Source organism: Papaver somniferum, chromosome 7, assembly GCF_003573695.1.
Source record: "Papaver somniferum cultivar HN1 chromosome 7, ASM357369v1, whole genome shotgun sequence".
Taxonomy (NCBI): domain Eukaryota; kingdom Viridiplantae; phylum Streptophyta; class Magnoliopsida; order Ranunculales; family Papaveraceae; genus Papaver; species Papaver somniferum.
This window is the reverse complement of record NC_039364.1, coordinates 102,516,724-102,527,359: the sequence shown is the minus strand read 5'-3', so window position 1 is coordinate 102,527,359 and position 10,636 is coordinate 102,516,724.

The window sequence follows — 10,636 nt, the reverse complement described above, 5'->3', positions numbered from 1 at the left end:
CAACGGTGGTATATTGAGACATACTCAACCTTCGAGATCAATCCGGGGTTGATTAGAGAGTTACCGAAGTTTCATGGCATGGCGAATGAAGATCCAAACAAGCATCTCATGGATTTCCACAACGTTATCATGGCTATGCTTCCACCGGAGACTAATGCGGATGGAGCAATGTTGAAAGCTTTTCCATTCTCTTTGGCGGACAATGCTAAGGAATGGTTGTATTATTTACCATCCGGTAGTGTCACTACATGGAACGGGTTGAAGAAACTCTTTCTAGAGAGGTATTTTCCTGCGTCAAAGGCTACTCAAATTCGCAAAGACATTTGTGGGATAAAGCAACACGTAGGAGAATCTTTGTATGAATGTTGGGAGCGATACAAGAGATTGGTGGCAATATGTCCACACCACCAATTTAGTGATGTGATGATAATACAATACTTCTACGAAGGTCTCCAAACAAGTGATAGATATCTTCTTGATGCAGCGGGTGGTGGTGCACTAGCGAACAAGACGGTGGCCCAAGCTACCGAGTTGATTGAAAGCATGGCTGCAAACTCGCAACAATTCTACACAAGAGGTGAACCAATGGTCAGGCGAGTGCATGAAATTACGGAGTCATCATCACACCGTGATCAAAGGATGGATAACATGGAGCAAATGATGCAAAAGATGGTTGCGGTTATTTTACCTTCATATGGTGAAGAGTTGGAGAAAGCTAGTGCGGTCTTTCCAAATCAACAAAGACGGTATGATCCCTACTCCAACACTTACAATCCGAGATGGAGAGATCACCCCAACTTTAGCTATGCAAACAAGCAAGGCGCGGTTCAACAACCTACATTCAACCGTTCGGGTGGATTTCAACCACAACAACAATAATTCCAGCCGCAACAACAACAATTTCAGCAACCACAACAATCGATGCAAAATCAAGGTTCTGATATCGATGCAAAGCTTCAAACTTTTATGCAAGGCATTTCTACCATGTTTAAGGAAAGTCAACAAGAAACTAAGAGTGCTATCAAGGAGTTGCAGACACAAATGGGCTCCATGGCGGTTGATATAAACAAATTGAAGGCACAAAATAGTGGGAAACTCCCTTCTCAACCTATTAACCCAAAAGAGGGTGTCAATGCTATTACGTTGAGAAGTGGTACACAACTTGTGCAACCCGAAGTTACTGATTAGGGCAAGGTGGAAACACCAAAGGAGCTTGTTTTGGAGGAGAAGAGTGATGATTCTCCCCAAACTTCTGAGGTACCTATTCCTAACTCTAAAACTCCGGTTTCTACTTATGTTCCTCCTTTACCTTTCCCTCGCATATTTTCAAGTTCCAAGAAGGCGGAACTAGAAAAAGAGATTTTAGACGTTTTAAAGAAGATTCATGTGAACATACCACTCATTGATGCGATCAAGTAAGTTCCCAAGTATGCGAAAGTGTTGAAGGACTTGTGTACCAATAAACGAAGGCTCAAAGATAATGAAGTGCTAAGTGTGGGGGAGAATGCTTCGGCAATATTACAACACAAACTCTCACTGAAATGTAAGGATCCCGGTAGCTTTGACATTCCAGTCACAATTGGTAACACCACATTTAACAAAGCTATGTTGGATTTAGGTGCATCCGTTAATGTTATGACTGCATCTATGTACAATTCACTTGAGTTAGGTCCTCTTAAAAAGGCTGGAATTGTATTGCAATTAGCCGATCGCTCTAATGTTTACCCAATGGGTATTATTGAGGATGTTCTTGTGCAGGTTAATCAACTTGTATTTCCAGCTGACTTTTGCGTGTTAGAGATGAATGAAGGGTCACCAGACTCGTCTCTTCTGTTGCTACTTGGGCGTCCCTTCATGAAAACGGCGAAAACCATTATTGATGTGGATAAAGGAACGCTAGCTATGGAGTTTGATGGAGAAACAATACGTTTCAACATTTTCGAGACGATGAGATATCCTAGTGATGTCCACTCTTGTTTCTCCATTGATGTTATGGATACATTGGCACAACAAGTATTTGAATTGAATGGTGATGATGCTTTGGAAACCGTTTTGACTACATCCATGGATAATGGTGTAGAGTGTGGTAATGAAGTCAAGGAAGCCCTTGGTGATCTTAATTCACTACAAGGATTCCCGGAAACTCATAATATCTCTTTTATTTCTTTACCATGCAGTGATGAAAAGATTGTACCTTCCGTTGTTAAATCTCCAAAGTTAGAATTGAAACCTCTTCCTGATCACCTAAAGTACTTGTACTTGGGTGACAAGGAAGATTTACATGTTATTGTTTCTAACAAGCTTAGTGAATTACAGGAGCAAAAACTTCTAAGGGTGCTAAGGAAGTACAAGACGGCCATATGATGGACAACTGCTGATATCAAGGGTATAAGCCCTGCCATTTGTATGCAAAAAATCCGTTTGGAGGACGATGCAAAGCTTGCAAGGGAAGCACAACGTCGTTTGAACCCTCCCATGATGGAAGTTGTGAAAAAGGAGATACTAAAGATTTTGGACGTGGGTGTTATCTACCCCATATCTGATAGCAAGTGGGTGAGCCCGGTACAAGTAGTACCAAAGAAATCAGGTGTGACGGTGGTGGAGAATGATAAGAACGAACTTGTCCCAACTCGTGTGCAAACCGGTTGGAGGGTTTGTATTGATTACAGGAAATTGAATGCCACCACTAGGAAGGATCATTTTCCATTGCCTTTTATTGATCAAATGCTTGAACGTTTAGCTGGACATTCTTATTATTGCTTCCTTGATGGTTATTCAGGTTACAATCAGATTATGATAGCGCCAGGATCAAGAGAAAACCACTTTCACTTGTCCTTTCGGTACTTTTGCTTATAGAAGGATGCCTTTTGGCTTGTGCAATGCTCCAGCTACCTTTCAAAGGTGTATGGTAAGTATCTTCTCAGAATATGTTGAAAACATAATCGAAGTGTTTATGGATGACTTTAGTGTCTTTGGTGATTCATTTGACCTTTGCTTGCACAACTTGTCATTAATCCTTGAACGATGTGTTGAAACAAATCTTGTGCTAAATTGGGAGAAGTGCCATTTCATGGTAACTCATGGCATAGTTTTAGGCCATATAATATCTTCTAAAGGCTTGGAAGTCGATAAATCTAAAATAGACCTTATTCGTTTTAACCCCTCCCACTACGGTGAGGGAGATACGCTCTTTTCTTGGTCATGCAGGTTTTTATCGTAGATTTATCAAGGATTTTTCCAAGATAGCATCACCACTTTGCAACTTATTGCAAAAAGATGTGGTTTTTAACTTTGATGAAAAGTGTATGGCGGCATTCAATCGTTTGAAAGAACTTTTGATTTCAGCCCCTATCATTAAACCACCGGATTGGAGCAAGCCTTTTGAGCTCATGTGTGATGCAAGTGACTATGCGGTTGGTGCGGTGCTTGGGCAACGTGTGGGGAAGATACCTCATGCTATTTATTATGCTTCTAGAACGTTAAATGAGGCCCAACAAAACTACACAACCACTGAAAAAGAGTTATTAGCTATTGTTTTTGCTTTGGAAAAGTTTCGCTCTTATCTAATTGGTACAAAAGTTGTTGTCTTTTCTGATCATGCAGCACTTAGGTACTTGCTAATGAAGAAAGAAGGAAACCGAGGCTCATACGATGGATCTTCTCTTGCAAGAGTTTGATATTGAAATCAAGACAAGAAAGGAATTGAGAACACCGTTGCGGATCATTTGAGCCGTCTTGCTGTGGACAAGGAAGCTATCCCATTGCGTGAAAGTTTCCCGGATGAGCAACTATTCTCAATTGCCTTTGGAGAACCATGGTATGCGACATTGTGAATACTTGGTGTCTAAACAAATCCCAAAGAACTTGTCTCGTGCTGAGAGGGACAAACTTAAGAGGTTAGGGAACCAATACATATGGGATGATCCATACTTATGGAAACAAGGTAGTGACCAAGTATTACGAAGGTGCGTTCCCGAATCTGAATTTAATTCTATCTTGTCTTTTTGTCACTCCTATGCTTGCGGAGGACATTTTGGGAGTAAGAGAACCGCTTACAAGGTACTTGAAAGCGGTTTCTATTGGCCAACCTTGTTTAAAGATGCATATATATTTTGTACAACTTGTGATAGGTGCCAAAGAACAGGCAATCTAGGTGCCCGAAATCAAATGCCACAAACTTTTATTCAATTTATTGAAGTTTTCGATGTATGGGGTATTGATTTTATGGGTCCTTTTGTCAACTCTCATGGGAATTTTTATCTTACTTGTGTTGATTATGTCTCCAAATGGGTGGAAGCTAAGGCCACCCCGACTAATGATTCTAAAGTGGTTTCAGATTTTGTGCAAGCTAATATCTTTGCAAGGTTTGGAATTCCAAGAGCCATAATTAGCGATGGGGGTTCTCACTTCAAAAACAGGATCTTACAAACTTGTTGAAGAAGTACAATGTGTCGCACAAGATTGCAACACCTTATCATCCCCAAACAAATGGACAAGCCGAGGTTCTAACCGGGAGGTGAAATCCATTCTAGAGAAGACGGTGAACCCAACAAGGAAAGATTGGAGCATGCGACTTAATGATGCTTTGTGGGCTTATAGAACCGCATACAAGACACCTATCGGGATGTCTCCCTTTAGGCTTGTGTATGGTAAACCTTGTCATTTACCCGTTGAAATTGAGCATAAGGCGTTTTGGGATTAAGCAATGCAATATGGAGATGGGGGGCTGGAAAGCAAAGGAAGTTACAACTCCAAGAGCTAGAGGAGCTCGCAATGATGCATTTGAAAGCTCGCACATTTATAAGGAAAAACGAAAGCATTTCATGATAACATGATTTCTAGGAAACAATTTTGCATTGGGCAGAAAGTGCTTTTGTTTAATTCTCGCTTGCATTTATTTCCGGGTAAATTAAGGTCACGTTGGATTGGACCTTTTATTGTTACTAATGTGTTTTCTCATGGTGCAGTGGAAATTCGTAGCATAGCTACAGGCAAGGAACTTAAAGTTAATGGGCACCGGTTGAAACCATATTATGAGAATTTCACTTCCGAAGTGGTGGAAGGAGCTAACTTTGTGGATGCACTCCCTCTGGAGGAGGCATAGAAAGCAAGGAGATAGTCGGGCTGACGACTTTAAACCAAGCGCTAAATGGGAGGCAACCCATAGGATGAGTATTTCTTGTCTTGTATTTATTTCTTGTTTGTTTTTAGTTTTTTTTCTTGTTTTGTTTATTTATTTTTTCTGATTTCTTGTCATTATCATATAGATTTCCCACCTTGACTTTCTTTGGACTCAATTTACATTGAGGACAATGTAAAGTTTAAGTGTGGGGGAGTGGTTAAGCATTTGCATTGTAAAATTTTCAAATTTTCAACTTTTTTGTAAATAGTGAATAAGAAAACTCCAACTTGTGGTTAGTTTAGAGTCACATAGTATACATGTCGCTAAGATTACATCGAGATTCTCATAAGAGTGACTGAACTTAGAGATGACAGAGAACATGATCGGGTTTCTTACTTGTATGAGAGTTAAAGTTGGATTTAACCATCCCAGTGGAAATGAGGTGCAGACTGAATTCGGTATTAGATTTGTGATCCCCTATAGTGGAGACTACCCATGTTACATCATGAGAGGCACCGACCTTCAATTCTTTGTACCTGTCTAATTATGTGCTTTTAGAGTGTGTGTCACCGTACGTAAACTCCGGGTAGAATGGTGAGCTACCCAACCTCCCACCAATAGAAGCACTATTTTGATCTCTTGAGTGCTATTTTATCAATCATGAATGGTGACATCGAATTGCTAACTTACATACCACTTGTAATCTTGTTCGCAGTTAGCACCATCCACTTTATCTCTCTCTAAACCGACATGTCCATAGAAACACTATCATCATCAACAAGAGGAGCATCACAAATTCGAAGGAAAGTTGAAGACGTTTAAGGTTTACAAGCAACATTACAGAAATGAGCAGATTTCAGATTCAAGTAAAGCAACAAGACAAGGAGCAAAATTTTTACAAGTTGAAGACTATTGTACAAGAATGAAGAATATTAAGATGAGAATTCAAGAAGTTTGTGATATCGAGACATACAAGTTATCGAGCGGTAAAGTACTTACACCGTGGCCTTTGTACTTGCATTTTTATTTTTATTTTGTTTTTGTATTATTTTCTCTTGTCTCAAAAAAAAAGAGACATGGTCACCATTATGCTAGGTGTCTTATAAAAAAAGGTGAAAAAAAAAGAGAAAAGAGACAAGAGAAATTTTGTTAGGTCCATCATTAGTTTTAATTTTTTTTTTTGTTTATTTTATTTATCTTGCATTTAAAAAAAAGAAGAGTGCAAAAAAAAGAGAAAAGAAAAAAAAATAAAAAAAGTCATTGCATCATATTTTTGTTTGTTTAGTTCGCTTTTGGTTTTGTATTTATTCAATAAAGCCAATGGAAGAAGAAATATCCGTAATGAAGTTTCAAGCAACAAGGAATTAGAGGAAAGAATCACATTGTTAAGATTCTACGAAGTTCAAGATTTCATCATCAAGAGTTGAAGACCGAAGATGAAGATGAAGACACTGATTGAAGACCGAAGACGTTTCTATGGATGATGTGAGAGTGGTGCTAGCTGCACGTCAAACGGATAACAAGGTAAGTAAGAATATTCCCACCTTCTTTGAGTGGTTGATTTCCTTTCTTAGAGATCATCAGAAAAATGGGTTTTCAAAACAATAAAAGATGTGGGTTTTCAAAACAATTCGGAGGGTTTTTGCCTTCCTACCATTCAACGTTTCGCAGGATTCTTTCTTCATTCCTACCTCGACACATGTGTGACACATAAAGAGCTATTTATTATTGAGAGCAACTTCATAAAACCCTTTCTTGTGAGGCAGAGTCGAGACTTTCGATCACTCCGAACCCGAATTTCTTTCGAGAGGGGATGGTTATTTCTCTCTCAACATTTAATGATAAGATTGTGTTCATTTATGTGTCTAACTTCTTATGACTAGTGTGCAGAATTTCTATGTCTTCTTAGCGCGTTGGATGCTATCATTACGGAGAACTAGTAAGTTGGAAAAGTAGGTTTTGTGGGTATATCTCTAGTAAACCCTCACGAGAGTTGTATGTATATTTTAGAAAAGTTTTGTTTCATTTGCTCGAGGACTAGCAAAGTCTAAGTGTGGGGGGATTTGATAGGTGTTGTAAAACACCTAATTTCATATCTAGTATTTATGCTTTCTTTGCTAGTATCCTTGTGAATTGCATCTCTTATGTTTAGTTTTGAGTTATTAGGTGCAATGGAGTCATTTGGAGCAAAAGAAGGAGAAATCGTCCATTTGGAGCATAAAACGCAAAAATGTCAATTCACAGGCATGTTTTATGTGGAGGCAGCTAGGTCGTGCAAGGAGGCGAAGAATGAACTGTCAGTTGTGAGTAACTGACAGTTGAGCAAGAAAGAAAATGAGCATGTCAGTTTTATGGAACTGACAGGGCAAGTATGAGATGGGTTACCCTTATCCGGATTCTGGGTGTCTGTAGTAATTATTATTATTACACCCATGGATTTGAGAGAATGAATTCTCAATCATTATCCCCTTCAAACTCGAGAGAAATCCATGGCGGCTGTTAGAGACCGAGAAGCAGTGAGATGAGAGCAGATTTTTTGTAGCTGCTGATGGAAGTAAATCAGAATGAGAAGAACCATTAAGTCTGTTGCAGAGAGAAAGGAGATAGATGAAGAATCGGTTGCTGTCGAAATAAAGAAATTGAAATCGAGATTGATGGAAGACGGAATTAAAGCGAAGATGGAGCAGATAAAGAGAGCTTTGAGCCTGATGCAATAAGGTTAAATGGGTGTTAACTGGATTCGAATTTTTTACGAGTTTTGACAGAGATTTGTGAAGCTGAAGAATGAAATTAGGGTTTAAAATCAAAAGGGGATCTGAGATGTTCTTGGATTGCAGATAGGGTTTGAGGCCGTTGCTGTTGTTGATTTGAGGAAAAGGAATTAAATCTGGTGGTCTTTGGTGAAGATTAAAACGGAAGCAAAAATGGGTTTTAGCAGATGGATTATAGCTCAGATCAGATAGGTTTTTGGTGATGTTGATAATGGGAACTGATGGATCTGAAAGTGAAGAATTGCAGCTGCAAGTTGAACTGAATGAATGAAGGCTGTTTAGATGTATGTTAAGGGTTTGTGTTGGTGCTGCTGTGTGATGAATTAGAGAATGACTGAGAAGATTGGTATTGCAATATTTTTTTTTTACTCGGTAAGATTGGTATTGCAATAGCTGTTCATTTGTGGTGTTGTTATGAGTGGTGCTATGTTAATGAAGTAGCAACTTGTAAGCATTGAAGAGATGGTGGATTTGAATGCAGCTGAGCCTGAGATGGAGATGCTGTTGCAGAATGGTTCAGTGAAATGAGTTTGTGAATGGGTCAGAACTTAAGCATGGTGAACTTGAAACAAATGAAAGTGCAGTGGCAGTGTTGCTTGGTGCTGAAACTGTGCAGTTGGTGCTGAGATGTTGCCATGAATTTGTGTGGGTTTCGACAGGGAAGCTAAGATGAAATTGGTGGTGTCGATGATCCTGCTGCAGTGAAGGAAGAGTTTGATTTGTTTCTGTTGTTGCCTGTGAGAACAACACAGAGAAATTGAAGTCAGGTCATGGGCTATGGTGTTGGTTGCACTGGGTTATGATGGTTATGTTGGTGTTCTTGAGATTCAGATGAAGATGCTGATGAGCAGATGGGAGTTGGAGCTGTTGTGTTGCAGGTGAGCTTGAGTTGTGATGCAGTAGTGGTACTGGTGATGGTCTGTAAATGGCTATGAAGGTGGATGGAGGGTTATGTGCAGTTGGTGGATGTGTACTAAGAGTCTAGAAGCTGAGTTGCTGGAGCTTCCAATGGAATTGTGTTGCTGCTGGAACTGAAGGTGTTAAAATTGGAGATTGCAGGTTATGGCACTGTGGTTCAAATGGGTGCTGTGATGGTGGATCTGTGTGGATTGAAGTGACATCCAAGTACTGAGATGGAAAAGAGAACAGCTGGTTCTGGTGATTGAAGTTTTGAGAGATTAAGATGAGGATTTTGCAGCTGAAATGGCAAGGTGATAGTGTAATGAGTTATGAGTGCAGCTGGTTGTGAAGTTCAAGGAAATGTTGCAGGAGCCAGCAATATAATGAGCTACAGATGATGGAATTGTATAGAATGAATGCTGAACTGCAATGTGCAGTGACTAGAACTTGGTGAAGCTGCAGGACTGAGCTTGGCTGCATTTTGAACTAGGAAGAGAAACACAATGATGGTGCAACAGTGGGTTGACCTATGCAAGATGGCCTAGGCTTTGGAAAATGAGTCATTAGATGACTCTAATCAGGACCTGACTCAGTATTAATCCAGTTGACTCGATCTGACTCAGTGCTTGACCCGGGTTAACTCAGTTGACCGTGTTGACTGACTCGTTTGACCTGTTACCGGGCGGACTTTGGCGGTCACCTGAGATGTTTTCCGGCGACAGTTCAGGCCAATTTTCGGTCGGTTTCCGAACATTTTCCGGCAACAATTTTTGGACATATTTTCTACATAGGCCTGGTGGACTTCTTGGTGATGGGCTTTTGAAGACTTGACCTAGTTTTGGAAGGGAGAAAAGCTACAAAAAGAAAAGTTTTCTACAACTTTGAAAATCACGTATTATTCTTGGAGCTTTGGAGATAGCTACAACTAGGGTTTGCTTTCGTTTATTTTTCATCTTCTTCAATTATTTTATGATTATAATTATGATGAACTCCATTATTATGAGTAACTAAACTCAATTATTGGTTATGGGATAAAAGTTGATTTCCAACATGTTATTTGATTCAATGAATTAGTTTTGTCTCAATACTTTATTGTTTATGATTCATTATTAATATTGTCATATGATTTGAATGCTAGTTTGGTTGAGTCCGAAATCAATTAGATTAGTCTTCATCTCTATTGCTAGATTAGGGTTTTCAATACGAAATAGTTGTTTATCCCTGATTCTAAGTAGCATAGTGCCATTATTACTTGTAGTGATACATCTTTATAATATCATATGAATCATAACCTTTGTTAAAACGAACTAGTGCTTTTACACGTTTGTTTGCATTGATTAGTTTTATTTCATAGAACTTATTGCTCTTAAGGAGTTAAACTTAATTGTGCTTTTTACATTTTAGGTTGCTTTCTAGGTAGATTTCACAATAGCATATTTTAATGTTGTTTGTGATAAAATCGGGAAATAAACGGGATACTCTTGCGATCAAGATATCCTAGGACTTTTAGTAAATGAGAGATTAAAATTATCAATTCTAGTCATTGATGAAAATACATGTTTGTGAATGATACTATCCCGTAACCAATATCTTCTCCTTATTGATTATTCCAATTATTTACTTTGCTTTCAATTACTTTTATTGATTAGATAAAAAAAAAATTCCCCCCCTTGGTTACTAAGAATCTGAAAATTTGATAACAGCAAAAGCCTCTCTGTGGGAACGAACTCTTTCTTATCATGTACTATATTTATATCTAGTTGAGTGAGAAAGTGAATTATATTTGCATGGCTGACAACCGGTCAGTACCAAGCACCATTGCTTGGCCAGAACTGACATCTCA